Source organism: Lissotriton vulgaris, chromosome 6 (genome assembly GCF_964263255.1).
Source record: "Lissotriton vulgaris chromosome 6, aLisVul1.2, whole genome shotgun sequence".
In the NCBI taxonomy this organism is placed as follows: Eukaryota; Metazoa; Chordata; class Amphibia; order Caudata; family Salamandridae; genus Lissotriton; species Lissotriton vulgaris.
This window is the reverse complement of record NC_141694.1, coordinates 313,881,787-313,897,067: the sequence shown is the minus strand read 5'-3', so window position 1 is coordinate 313,897,067 and position 15,281 is coordinate 313,881,787. Positions and strand designations below refer to the sequence as shown.

General features: G+C 41.9%; 1 pseudogene; it reads left to right on the top strand.

The window, feature by feature from the left end:
* Positions 1-811: 811 nt before the first annotated feature.
* LOC147707172 (uncharacterized) lies at positions 812-2,624 on the top strand (annotated as a pseudogene).
* The last annotated feature ends 12,657 nt before the right edge of the window (positions 2,625-15,281 follow it).

The window sequence follows — 15,281 nt, the reverse complement described above, 5'->3', positions numbered from 1 at the left end:
CACGCTCAAGTGTTTTGCCTACTTTTTAAGATGTCACTGAAACTCTTAATGCAGCCCGTGAGCAAGGGCCCCCTCCCTGGCTAACGTGGGGGAGAGGAGCTCAGCCCATCAGCAGGATGGTGTACTTCAGTGCTCTGGCCAAATGGCTGCCCTGTAATTACAAATGCAGAGTCTGTAATTAAGCTGATCAGCATGCAGGATGGAAAGATAATGGGACGTGGAATGCAGAAGAGCAATAAGCAGCATAACCATCAAAACCAAAACAGTGGCATTGGCTAATTGGAAAGATTTCAGCTTCACAAACTCCAAGACTTAAAGCATAGACTCTCCCATACACTTTGAAAATAACAGCAGGAGAGGATGTAGTCTAATGGTCAGGGCAGTTGACCCCACATCTAGCGGGGTTCGAATATCGGCAATGATGCTCAACATCCTGTGATTCTGGGCAAATCACAATTCACATCTACCCGTCCCTAACAACAAAAATTAATGTGCCCTTGTGTAACGCAACATGTGCTCATGTAAAGCGCTTCAATACCTTCAAGTCGAGTTAGCACCATATAAATCTCTGAGCGGGAAAAACAGCAGTGAAAACCAACCTAGCTTTACTCAGAGCCGTGCTATCATGCTCACTTTCTTCAAATGACAACACATTGACTCTAAAATCAAAGATGAGAACTGCAACACAAGTGCGCTTTTCCCTGTTTGCACAGCAGTCAACTGACCATGAAAATGTTGTCTCATTTCCTCAACAGTACGCAACTGGTTTCTAAGTGTTTTTTTAGTATTGATCTAGTTTGCCCAGAACAACATGCCCCGCAGAATAAAGACGGCAGAAGATTATGTGCTGGAAAACAAAGATTTCATGGTTGAAGAAGTGCGTGGACATAGATGTTAATCTGCAGGTTTTGCAGAGTGACTGTCCCAATAGTAACTGGGAAGACTGCAAGCCGAATTGCTGAACATCTTGTCACCAAGACCCACTTGAAATTGAAAGAGCCACCTAATAGCGCCAGCCTATGCCAGATGTCCCTTGCTGAAACAATGACACGCTTCAAAAGAAAATGTGAGGAAGAAAAGGATGTGGCACATGAATTTGTACGTGCCCTAGTGCAATCTGGAACCAGCTTACACCAAGCCGATGGACCGATTGGGAATCTGTTCCGCAAGCGTGCACCAGCATACAAAACATTACCAAAAGCAACACAGATGTATGAGAAATACCTACCAGAGGTGTTCCTTGCAGATATTGAACATATTTCAGAGTTACTGCAAGGTGATGTGAAGATCTTGATTACCATTGATGAAACCCCAAAGATGCGTGGCGACCCAGCAGTGGCAGTGCTAATCACATTTTGTGATGCAAAAAATGGATGGTACAGACGTACCATCATGGCAGATCTAGATGTACTGGAAACATGCAACAAAGTGTCACTTGCAATGCTGCTGCAGAGAGATCTTACTAAGTTTAACAAAGATTGGAGTGACATTGTTTGTATTTGCAGCGATTCAGCTACTTATATGAAAAAGTTATGTGATGACCTATCAAAAGCAATGCCCGAGCTGAAGTGTTTCCCCATGAGAAATCCTTGCCACTTGCTAGATGGTATGCTTAAGGCATCTTTACAATCTTCTGAGCTAATGAAGAATGCTATTGATTTTGTAGTCCATTCAGGCGCGCTGTTTCGTTATGCGCGGGAACTCAAACGTAAATATTTCTCATTTTGTGTTTTGTGTGGCAGCAAAGAAAGAGTCATCCCAACTGCGTCATTTAGTCGATGGTTCTCAGTTCTAGAGGCTGTAAATGCAATATTATCTATGTGGCGACCCTTTACTGAATTTTTGCTTTGTGATGATGCAAAAGGCAAGAAATGTGAAGATCTTCGGGTGCATATTGATAGGGATGTCAAAAAAAGTACACTGTATTGCATCCTTAGATTTTTACAGGAAAACATGACTGCTGTAGTGGACATAATAAAAAAACTAGAGTCCGAAAACACCCTTGTCCACCAAGTGTTCAGCATAATTGGTGTTGATGTCAAACATCTCCTCGAGATTAGGCTAGGCGACACTTTTAGTGACTTTGGCACTGCAACATGTTCCCTGTTAGAATGCTTGCCACTTGGTAAGCAAAGAAGTGTTGAGGACCAATTCAGGAAATTTTATTTTACCATGCATGAGGAATGGCTAGCTATGATGCATAGAAATGTCCCTTCACCAACCATGGCGTTTGAAGCCAATGAAGCCTCACAATGGTACTCTGCACAAGTGTTAGATCCCTTCCGTAAAGGGGAATTTTCTCCGGACTTTGAAAAATACAGTTTCATTTTTGACCGCTTTAATACCTCTGAGGCCATATGCACCCAGTTCAATACATATGTCGCAGAACCTGGCCCAGAGAATGTCAACATTGAGGTGCACCAGTATTGGCATGGAAAGCTACGTCAGTGGCCAGAGTTGGCAAATTGTGTACTGGCTGTTTTGGCGTTGCCAGTCTCAAGTGCCAATGTCGAGAGGGCCTTTTCACAAATAAAGTGTACATGGGAAGGAAAGAGAGAGCGCGAATGACCAAAGAATCACTAAAGAAATATTGTATGGTGTACTACAATAAATCTGACTTGTAAACGTTTATTTGGGCTTCATATACACTGTACGTACACTATCTATATACCATGCATCATTGAAGAAAGCCTGCAATAATAAAAGCAAAGTGTTCCATAAATACTGATAAAACACTGTTTCAGTAGATTTTTATGGCGCGAAAATGAGTAACCACTGAAAAGCACTGTTTTTTCCAGGTATTGAAATCACTGGAAAACACTGACAAAACACCAACACAATTTACCAAAAATAGAAACTGAAAACAGGAAAGCCTATAAATACCCTAATGGCTAACCTAATCTCACCGGAACATGTGTACCCTCACACATCCTCTGCCACTGCTGGTGGTAGCAGTTGGACAACATGCCCTACACCTATCGAACAAACCAAGCCACAATCGGAAGACTCTGATGATGACTTTGCTACACAAATCCAGAGGAAGATAGGTCACTAAATTACATTACCTCACCGGTGTCGAAGGACAACCCACAAAAATGTACTTAAATGAGAACAATGTCCGACAGACAAGAGCAATATGAAAAATTGTACACCTGTGCCACAACACATATTTCTCATGAAACACTTAAGTCAAACACATTGTGAAAATAACAATGTGTTATTCACCAAGCTACTTCTTAAATAAAATATCCTTGTTCCAACACACTCAAACATGTCAACGAGTGCTGCTTCACACCTTGTGTGTCAAGAACAAGGTACACTTTTGTCAGGTTTGTACCATTCCACAATATCACTGGGTATATGGTTTGTTGTGAAATCCAGATACACATGGAAGAGTGGCCAAGTACTTGTTCAAGGTTCGTTAGTATGATATGACTCTGCAAATGTGAAAATACATGCTAACATATGTAGAAATAAGTGAAAGTTTCTCATGAATGTGCTGCAGCGCATCACAACATCCCCTTTCTGAACACAGGAATGCCACACATATTCAATAAAATGTTGCATTCCTGTGCTCTCCCCTGTGCTGGTGCTGCAACATCTGCCATGCGCCTGCGTATGCACCCTAGCAGCATGCCTCAAGGATGTCTGAGTCATGGTGGGATGACTAGTTGTGCATGAAGGTGCATCTCCCCACATAAAAAGTGTCACAACTGGCTTTTGTCCAAAATAATGCATGCTGTAGACTGCAGCACAACTTCCAACTCACTGAAACGTGGAGTAGGCAAAGCTTGGTCATCAATGTGCCTCTCTCTGCAACTCCTAGTGTGGCGTAGCATGCTGATGCATTGGCAGGATTAGGATTCCTCGTAAACCTGAAAATCAGTCTACTTCCACGGTTGTGAGGTGTGAACACACACAGCAATCGACATGGAAAGCAACAATTACAAATATAGCTTTGCAAAAACTGTCTAGTGACAAGGGCAGCATTCAATGAGGAACGTATTGCGGCATTGGTCTCAGTGGATATCTGTGCTGTGTTCGACACAGTCTCCCAACAGATCTTACTTCAAAGGTTGGAGTAGGCTGACATAACAGCCATGGCACTGGACTGGTTCAACTATTTCCTTCCTGAGAGGACCTTCCCTGTAATGGAGCCCCCTTCCACCTCCATGTTTCACACTATTAAACAGGGTGTGCCGAAGGGCTCTTCTCTGAGCACAACACTATTAAATTCATATGTAAAACCATTAGCAGCGCTGTCCAAGATTTGAGGGCTCGCAGTAGTATCACTCGCAGATGATACGCAGTTGATAGTTGCACTCTAAAATTACTGGTTGCAGGAAGCCCATATGTTGTGGAGTAATCTTTCTGCTTTTGCTGGGTGGATGTCTGCCAACTGCCTCCAGCTCAATGCCAGCATGTCTGAAGTTTTGCTGGTGGGTAAAGATCCTGAGCTGTGGAGTGAATGCTGGTGGCCTCCAACCTTGCTTACGCCCCCACACACAAACAGATGCGGAAAGACCTAGGTTTCTGGGTTGACTCAGCCTAATTTTCCAAGCCCAAATTAAGAAAGTGCCAGAAATGTGTTTTGGTATAATACGTGGGCTCACACTGCTGTTGTTTTTTTCTTTTTCAAGCCATCCGTCAGTTAGGTTATTGCCCAGGCCTCCGTTTTGTCGAGACTGTAGTATGGCACCTTGCTCTAGCTTGGGGAAAACAAGTCTGAGATTGCGAGATTGCAGAGGGTCCCAAACACAGCTGCCAGGACTCCGCTTGGTCTCCCTAAAGAAGACTCCATTTAGGGCAAACACCAAATTCCTTGCCAGCACTCTACCTCTGGTTATCCCATGTGAAGTACGTAATCATCCTACGGTGCTGGCTCAAGTTGAATCACTTCTGAAAATGCACATGCAGATACAGGCGACGCTGACCCAGGCCAAGAAGACGTATAAAACATAGGCAGACCCACATCGTCAGGAGGGACCTACGTATCAAGTAGGTGATCGTGTATGGCTCTCCACTAAGAACATTCGCTTTCGTTTCTTAGTAGCATCTTTAATATTCGGTTTAATGGTCCATACAGCATTCTCCGTCGGATCAACCCAGTGGCATACAAGTTGAAGCTGCAGGCGTCACTGAGGATTCACCCAGTTTTCCGTTGGATTGTGAGTTGTGGTACCGGAGGTTTCGTGAAGCCGCTGCGCGGACGTGCGCAGGCTTCGTTTTCGTGCGGTGCTCTCTCCTGGAAGTACGGAGAGAAGTGGCAGGAATTTCCCGATCTTCTTTGTTGTCTGGAGGTACGCGGGGATCCCTCGCAGGTTTTCCATGCCTGTGGAGTAGGAGGGATTTCCACAGCGTATTCCCCGGAATACTTTCCTGATTCCTTGTGGGAGTTGGAGTGCTGACGTTTGGTGATACTTTGTTCCTGGTTCAAGTGACACCACATGGTGTCACTTGACACTGTTTTTGTTTATAAACCTTTCATGACAATCCTTTGAAATTCCCAAGAGGATAGTGTTTTTGGGTTGTTACTTGATCCTGAACCTTTGCCTGTGACTAAAGCGAGAAGTCATACTGGAAGGAATCTTGTTACCTCAACATTATTTTGTTATATCTTTCCTTTGAGGAATTGACCTTTTGCCTTTTCTATCCTTTTCAGTTGCTGCATGAAATAGGGTATGTAAGAGTCTTGATGTTCTGAATATACACTACAGTTGTATGGTGGATGTCTGATGAATTTATGCTTGGTTTATAGGTGCCTTCCGAATAGTTCCAGGGTGAGAAAAGCATCTTACTACTGTGAAATCTTATTTGGCTACAAGGAAGTGTGGAAGGTATGGGAGAGTTATTAGTGAGACCACATTGAGAATAGTCAGCTTGCTATGTCTTACTAATTCCATGTTCCTTTTGTTACAGGTATCCCTATTCCACTGCACCACCTTCCCTAACCCTAGCCCTCGCTTGATCGCCTCATTACTCTGGGTATATTTCAGTCAGAGTTGGGGATGTCAGGAGGTGGACCCCTTTGAGCATCACACAGATCCCGAGGAGTTCCTGTGGTCGTTACAAGATGTGCACCAAAAAGTAGGAAAGATCTTTTGTCAAGAACTACAAAAAGAGAGATCACCAGGACAGTTATTGTTTGTAAATACTCAACCAAAAGTAGGGCATTCAAAAACATTAAGAAACATTGGTCTATTCTGTCTCAAGAAGATTTCAATAATATTTTCAATGAGGAACTGATCTTTGCATATCAAAGAGCCAAAAATCTGGGAGAACTACTTAAACAAAGAGAACAGACATCAGAAGAAACATATCGTGGCACGGTACTGTGTCACAATTGTAGCCACTGTAATAGTATCATTAAAGGAAATTCGATCACTCATCCGAGTAAAGGCTACAAAATCAAATTGAGAGTGTCTGCAACATGTGACTCCATGAATTTATTTTACCTTCTCAAATGTCCCTGTGGACAAGGATATGTAGGAAAAAATGAACGAAAAATTAAAGTGAGGCTGAATGAACATAAACCCAATATTCGAAATAAGATGAAGTCCACAGTAGCCAGCTATTACAGTGAAGCCCCGCATAACGTCAGTCAACTAAGATATACCATTTTGGAATTGGTCACCAAAAGAGAAGGAGTGAATAACAACAAAAACCTGTTACAGAGAGAGATCTACTGGATTTATCAACTTAAAACTTTAAAACCCATGGGAATGAATGATGGGGTGAGTACAGTTGCTATCTATAAATATTGTTTTTTGAGCTTTTGCCATGCTAACACTGAGTTGCCTTCCCTTAAAGAAACGGTGCGAATTTGATGAATATACAATGTATATTCCTTGTTTCTTTGTTTAATTAACCTAATGCTACTATTTGATTCTTTTGACTATATAATTACACATTTTGCTATCCATTCTTTGTTTATATGGCCCTTAGCATGTTGGGTTTCACCTTATTATAGATTCGCACCTAGGCACAGTCTTTTTTCGATTTTCACTAGTGGTATTGCACACTCCAATATGACCCCTGTTTCCACCCTGATATAGTCCTTCTACTATGGAAACCATCACACAAGACAGACTGCGATGAGAAGAGACGCGGTTTACTTTTCATGAGTAAGTGCACATTTATTGTGGTTCTCTGATGTATGGATCCATAAAAAAATATCTGACACCGGTTAGACCAATTTGTATTATCCGGTCACACCGTGAATGAGGCAGCACATCTGCACTTGCTTTAAATTCACCTCTAAATGCGTTATCGCGATCGAGGATTGTTGGTACACTGTGATGGCACCTCGTTTGTTTACCTCTTCACCGGACTTTGACATTTTGTATCAGAGGCCAAACGCACATTTGACATGGATCGTTTCCTGCTGCCAAAAGATGGTAGATCACTCAAACGTAAAGGCAGAAACACGTTGAGAAAAGAGCTGCAAAAAGTAGGAAGTATGATGCCTCTTACCTGGACCTTGGATTCACCTGCATCACCATAAATGGTTAAATAAATCCAGTGTGTGTTGTTTGTGGCATGACCTTGGCTAATGAAAGTCTGAAACCAAACAAATTAAAGCGCCACTTGGAAACCAAACATGGGTCATTGGTAGGAAAGAATACAGATTTTTCGCCAGAAGACATCATCCACCAAAAATACACTGTGAAAAAAGTGGTCTCCACGCCAACAAATGCCTTGAAAGCATCCTACTAAGTGGCGTACCACATTGCCAAAAAAAAGAAAGCTCTTTAAGGATGGGGAAAAAGTGATTCTTCCAGCAAAGCTTGATGTGGCCAGAACAATGCTTGGTGAAAAAGCAGCGAAAAGTTGAAAATGATACCACTCTCAGATGCAACAAGTTGCTGCAGAATATGATATGTCTCAGGATCTCCACAGACAACTCCTTGCATGCTTGAAATCGAGTTTGTTTGCTTTGCAATTGGATGAAGCGACTGACTTATCCAAGGACGCTCATTGAATTGCTTATGTCAGATACTGCCACAAAACTGAAATATTGGAAGATTTTTTTATTGTGTAAACCAATCAGGGGACCGGCAACAGCATCAACCCTGTTTGACAATCTCAATGACTTCCTGTGCTCCAACGGCTTAAAATGGGACAGCTGAGTTGGGATTTGTACGGATGTCGCTCCTTCCATGTGTGGGGCTAAGGCAGGCCTAACTGCCAAAGTGTTAAAAGTGGCTCCTCATATTCTATGGACCCACTGTATGATACAGCGGGAAGCCCTTGCAGCACGAAACATGGATAGAGAACTTGGGGATGAGTTGGATTGTGCTGTGAAAATTGTTCATTTCATAAAGGCTCACCCTACTAGAGCTCGTCTATTTGCAATTTTGTGTGCAGAAATGGGAGCTGATCATAATAGTTTGCTTTTCCATACTGAAGTCCGATGGTTATCCAGAGGGAAGGTTCTGAACTGTACTTTTTGAATTAAGAAACGAAGTACGGCAATTCCTACTAGATTTGGACCCATACAAAGCGGACCAGTTGTATAATCCCAGTTTTCTTGTGTTTTTAGCATATCTTGCAGACATCTTTGATACATTAAATTCATTGAATTTTTCTTTGCAAGGAGCTGAAAGTACATCTTTAACAATGTGCAAAAAAATATATGCTTTCAAGAACAAGCTAGAGTTGTGGAAAAGACTAATCAAAGATGGCCTGCTGCAGGCATTCCCCTGTGTATCAGAAGCTGTTGAGGACACAGGTTATGAACTTGAAAGTTCTGCTGAGGTAAAAAGAAATCACTTGACTTCTCTCAGGGGTGGTTTAGAAAAGTACTCTCCTGAGAACATTGATCATGACAATGTCTTCCAACCTTTTCTAGTGGATGCAGGTACTCATCTCCCAATGCACATTCAGGAAGACCTAATTGAGGTCCAGAGTGATCGCGTTCTCCAAATGCACTTCAGCAAAATACCATTAACGGAATTTTAGTTGAAAATGTCTGAAGACCATTATTGTTTTTCAAAAAATGCAGTCCAGACTATTCTGCCTTTTAGTTAGTCATATATATGTGAGATTGGTTTCTCAGTATTGGCAGTATTAAAGACTACGTACCGTTCAAGGCTTGAAGTGGAGCACAACCTTTGAATGGCTGTAGCAAAAATATATCCACAAATTGACAATCACTGCGGAGAAGAAACAGGCCCACCCATCCCATTAGTTCAGAAACGTGTTATAAAGTTTGTCAAATTATGTTTTGTTTAGGAAAAAATAAAGTAGTAGGGTGCATTTTTAGGCAATTCTTTATGGAGATTTTTTGTTTGAACTGTGTAGTAAGCCTGTGACTCCGAACTACTGTCACTCACAAACCTTTAGTTTGCTAAACACTGTTTAATAATTTTTCCCCACCGTAAAAATGATTTGCCATGGGAACGGGGGGCGTCTGTGGTTGTCTGATGAGGTGTACCAAGTGTGAGAAATTTTCGTCAAGAGGGTTTTCCTTAAGCCTGGAAATTTTGACAGTGGAGTCTCCGCATCCAAAAGTTTGAAGACCTCTGCCTTAGAGGGTGATTGCCTGGAATGCAACAAACGTATGCTAACTAGTGTTTGTTGTAGTTTGAGTGAGTACCTCTACCCATGGGCCATAATGTAGCCAAAATGTACATGGACACATCTCATTAGGTTGGTTTTAAAGGAGGCCAACACCCTGGAATCACACACCAATTTACAATTGCAGTGTTGCCCAAAAAGTGCACCTACCACTAAGAGCGAAATTACCATTGTTGTGTGTGTACACAGGTCAGTATCAATGTATACCAATGATCTGCACCAATACTGTAACAATAGTTGGTGCAATGACCATTCAAGTGGGTATGAGTCTAAAGCATCAGTCTGCATTAGGACATAGATCGCTCGAATGAGACACAAAGATCAGCTTTGATAAGCCACACTTACTAAACATCACTACAATGAACATGCTAACACTACTAACAGATTGTACCTTATTTTTCAGCAGATGCTGCATCAACATCACAACAGGTGGATGACCCTAATCTGTTTGATGATATGGATGACAACCCGCCCTCCACTGAGACACTGGAGGAGCTATTAACCACCATGCGGTCACGTACACCACCTCCAGAGTGGGACAATGGTGTGGTTGCCGCTCAAGCAGAACCCCAACCACCACCTCAACCTGAACCTGCCACTACAAAAATGAGCACCGAGTGGGAGAACACACAGCGTGAGTTTCAAAGAACCGATGTATCTCTACAGCGGGAACTCCTCAGCGAGGTACATGTTGCAGTGGAGAGTATGGGCGGCATCCTGCAAGCCATACTCCGAAGCATGAATCAGAATTTGGCTAGCATCACCATCGACCAAGCCAGCTCCACCCAAACACCGTGACTAGCTCACTCTCTGGCAAATATTTCAAATTTCATGAGTCAGAGGCATGTTCAAATGCCACCACAAAGTGCCACCAGGGATGTAGCCCAGCACCTACAAAACATTGACAACAGACAGACATGCAGCAACGGCACAACCTCTACATGCCAACCAGCGCCAAGCAACCAATTGGTGATAGTGCGCTCTAGAAATACTTTTATAACATACCATAACATAACATAACATGACAGCCTTTCATGGTAAGTTGCCGACTGTGATCAAAAATCAGCAACTGATGCTAAATACCCTAATGGCTAACTTAATTTCACCGGAACACGTGTACCCTCACACATCCTCTGCCACTGCTGGTGGTAGCAGTTGGACAACATGCCCTGCACCTACCGAACAAACCAAGCCACAATCGGAAGACTCTGAGGATGACTTTGCTACACAAATCCAGAGGAAGACTGGTCACTAACTTACATTACCTCACAGGTGTCGTAGGAAAACCCACAAAAATGTACTTAAATGAGAACTATGTCCGACAGACAAGAGCAGTATGAAAAATTGTACACCTGTGCCACAGCACAAATGTGTTATTCACCAAGCTACTTCTTAAATAAAATATCCTTGTTCCAACACACTCAAACATGTCAACGAGTTCTGCTTCACACCTTGTGTGTCAAGTACAATGTGCACTTGTGTCAGGTTTGTACCATTCCACAATATCACTGGGTATATGGTTTGTTATGAAATCCAGACACACGTGGAAGAGTGGCTAAGTACTTGTTCAAGGTTTGTTAGTATGATAAGACTCTGCAAATGTGAAAATACATGCTAACATATGTAGAAATAAGTGTACGTTTCTTATGAATGTGCCGCAGCGCATCACAACATCCCCTTTCTGAACACAGGAATGCCACACATTCAATAAAATGTCGCATTCCTGTGCTCTCCCTTGTGCTGGTGCTGCAACATCTGCCATGCGCCTGTGTATGCACCCTAGCAGCATGCCTCAAGGATATCTGAGTCATGGTGGGATGAATAGTTGTGCAAAAACATGCACCTCCCTACACAAAAAGTGTTGCAACTGGCTTTTGTTCAAAATAATGCATGCTGTAGACTGCAGCACAACTTCCAACTCACTGAAACGTGGAGTAGGCAAAGCCTGGTCATCAATGTGCCTCTCTCTGCAACTCCTAATGTGGTGTAGCATGCTAATGCATTGGAAGGATTAGGATTCCTTGTAAACCTGGAAATCCGTCTACTTCCAGGGTTGTGAGGTGTAAACACACAGCAATCCACATGGAAAGCAACATTTACAAATATAGCTTTGCAAAAACTGTCTATAGTGACAAGGGCAGCATTGGATGAGGAACGTATTTCGGCATTGGTCTCAGTGGATATCTGTGCTGTGTTCGACACGGTCTCCCAACAGATCTTACTTCAAAGGTTGGAGTAGGCGGACATAGCAGCCATGGCATTGGACTGGTTCAACTATTTCCTTCCTGAGAGGACCTTCCCTGTAATGGAGCCCCCTTCCACCTCCATGTTTCACACTATTAAACAGGGTGTGCCACAGGGCTCTTCTCTGAGCACAACACTATTAAATTCATATGTAAAACTATTAGCAACGCTGTCCAGGATTTGAGGGCTCACAGTAGTATCACTCGCAGATGATACGCAGTTGGTAGTTGCACTCTAAAATTACTGGTTGCAGGAAGCCCATATGTTGTGGAGTAATCCTGCTGCTTTTTCTGGGTGGATGACTGCCAACTGCCTCCAGCTCAATGCCAGCATGTCTGAAATTTTGCTGGTGGGAAAAGATTATGAGCTGTGCGGTGAATGCTGGTGGCCTGCAACCCTTGGTTATGCCCACACACACAAACAGGTGCTGAAAGACCTAGGTTTCTGGGTTGACTCGGCCTCATTCTCCAAGCCCAAATTAAGAAAGTGCCAGGAATGTGTTTTGGTATAATACGTGGGCTCACACGCCTGTTGGTTTTTTCTTTTTCAAGCCATCCGTCAGTTAGGTTATTGCCCAGGCCTCCGTTTTGTTGAGACTGTAGTATGGCACCTTGCTCTAGCTGGGGGGGGAAACAAGTCTGAGATTGCGAGATTGCCGAGGGTCCCAAACACAGCTGCCAGGACTCCACTTGGTCTCCGTAAAACCTGCTCCAACACCAGCACCAGTCGTCTGCTTCACTGACTGCCGGTTGCCAGGGGAGTGGAGTTCAAGTTTCTATGTTCAAGTTTAAGGTCTTTAATTCATCCTCTCCTGGCATCTTGGCCAACATGCTCTCACAATACACCACCACACACCAACTCGGCTCAACAAGTCATCAGCTGGCCGTTGTCAATTGGGTAAGGAGTGTCTGAGCTGGTGGGCGCTACTTCTGCACACTAGAATTCTTTATAGAATTGCAGCCCCACAAAATATCTGTGAAAGATCAAGTTGAGGCCTATTTCAACATCCGATAAGGTAATTGTGAGTGTAGTTTAAATAGGCGTTCCCTTAGAGGCTGCGCATTTGACATATGAAGAGACATTCCCTAATGCACATGTCTTTCTCTGTAGAATTTCATCCGTACAAAATAGAAAAACAGCAATATACAATATCCCTGAAACAACAAGTGCGGCCGAATTCCACAGTCGATAAGGTATTTGTGATTGCAGCTGAATGGGCGTATTATTAGAGACCGCGTATTTTATACATGAAGAGGCATTTTTTAATGCACATATCTTTCTTTCCAGAACTTAAATCGTATGAAATGTTCTCGAAATATCCTTGAAAATATCTCTGCCCTCACTATCGTATTGAGATTATCTATGATAAAAGGTAATTATTAAAAATGGAATATGAACTATAAACAAAATATCTTACTATGTCGATACCCTCACAAATTACATTGTATTGGTATTGGTAAGTAATTGGAGATACACTCTTGTGTAGTTTTCTCTGCATATGAAACCATTGGTTTTACCATTTTCCAACTCTAATCATGGTGTATTTCGGGTTCCCAGAACTACTTATTTTTTTCGGACTGGAGTCCTGCACTTCAAAGTAGAATCATCAGTATCTATGCCAACTCCATATTACGCCTTAGAATAGGTGAGTACTATTAAGTAAGGGGTTATATGCCACGTATGTGTTGGATAGCACTCTGATATAATGAATGAATAACTACCATCAATCTTATAAAATAATTGAGTATATCCAGCAGATGACATATCTTTTGGTATGCGTTTAAAACCAGTACATATTCGATTAACTGAAAGCATTGTTTCTACTGTTTGCCAAGTAAGGAAGTACTATACTACGATATGATGAGATCTAAATTACCCTTATGACTCACAATATTATACTTAGTTTCTTCTGAATATTACTTTAACCCGCAGTTACCTTGTTCTTGCTAGAATCATCCATGTTCTAAGAAACCCCTTGGTTCTACCTCTGACCTGCCCGCCAGTGTATTTTTTCCAAAGACTGGGTTTCCTCCCCAGCTCTAAAATGTACAAGGAAATAAACAACCCTACCTTGGGTTTATATTAATGATGTATATTTGTTATATATAAGAGGTCTAGGATTCACAGGTTTAGGTTTATTTTTAAAGTTATATAAATGTAATTATAAGTTCGGATTGTAAATTTGTTCTTTTTATTTTCAGAATATATTGTGGCTCCTCCAGAAGAAGGCGCTGGTCGCCGAAACGCGCGTCGAGAAAAATATATGAATTTTGCCACTTTTTATATTTATGATTTTTATGATAAAAATAGATCTGTGATATGCTTTGATAGTATTTTTTGCTAATTGAATTGTAATTTTCATGTATTATGATGCATTTTTTCAAAACTTTAATTCAGATTATTATGTTTTAAGTCTTGTTTGGTTTTAATATGTATACTATTAAATGTTAGAAACTGATCCTGTGCAGTCCCACCTCTTTCTTTGTTTTATTAATCGTATCGCAACAGTGCCTAGGCTGTTTTATTTCATTTATCTTTCCCTGACCTAAAACTGCTACATTCATTCCTTCAGGGGGTCCTTGATACTTAATCATACAATTAAACACAGCTTGTCTGTGTAGGCCTAGTATTAACTCCAATTAATTCCTTGTTTCATTATTCACATGTTTATTCTCTGATATTACCCTCATTGTGATCCATTTCCTTGTCCATTTGTTCTTACAGGGCACAATTGCCTTTTGGCACCTTTATCAACAGCTTGGTGTTATCATGGCCCTTAAGAAAACCTTTGGGTTCACTGACGAAGAGTTTGAAATATCGTAGGTACGTCCTCTGCATTCGGTAGAGTCACCAACGAATCCAGTCGTAGTAATGATGACAGTAAGAAACTTACTGACCTCAAAAAGAAATTGAAACACATTGAAGCTCATGGTGAGTTCATGCTGGCATATCTCTGATTGGGCATCATTCCAATCGGTTTCCGTGTACGTAACGTTCCTGGGTTGTTTGTACACCATAGGATTTTTTTTAGAGAAATGGAGCATGATTGCCAGTAGGTGCTCCCGCGATCTCATGATCCTTATAGTCGAGACCGCGAAGGAACTAGCTGCTGAGGTTAGAAGTGAAGTAGAGGAATTAGAAGACAAAATTAAAAAAAAATAGGCAATGTTGAAGAAGCCCTTGAGAGAATTGAGGATTGTAATAAAGAGTTAGAATCCTTTTCCAATTATTTGGAAAAACGTAAGAATGACAAACTCCTAAATGATAAGAGATTCCGTACCATTGATAATACCTATCCCTACCTTAAAATTGATTTTTATAAGCAGAATCACTATACAGAAGAAAGCAGAGGCCAACAACAGAGAGTAAACACTTTCTCCAAAACTTCAGATTCTGAGAATGAAAACAATGAAGCCTATTACGAACCGGAAGATAATCACAACCCAGCCCAAGGCAAA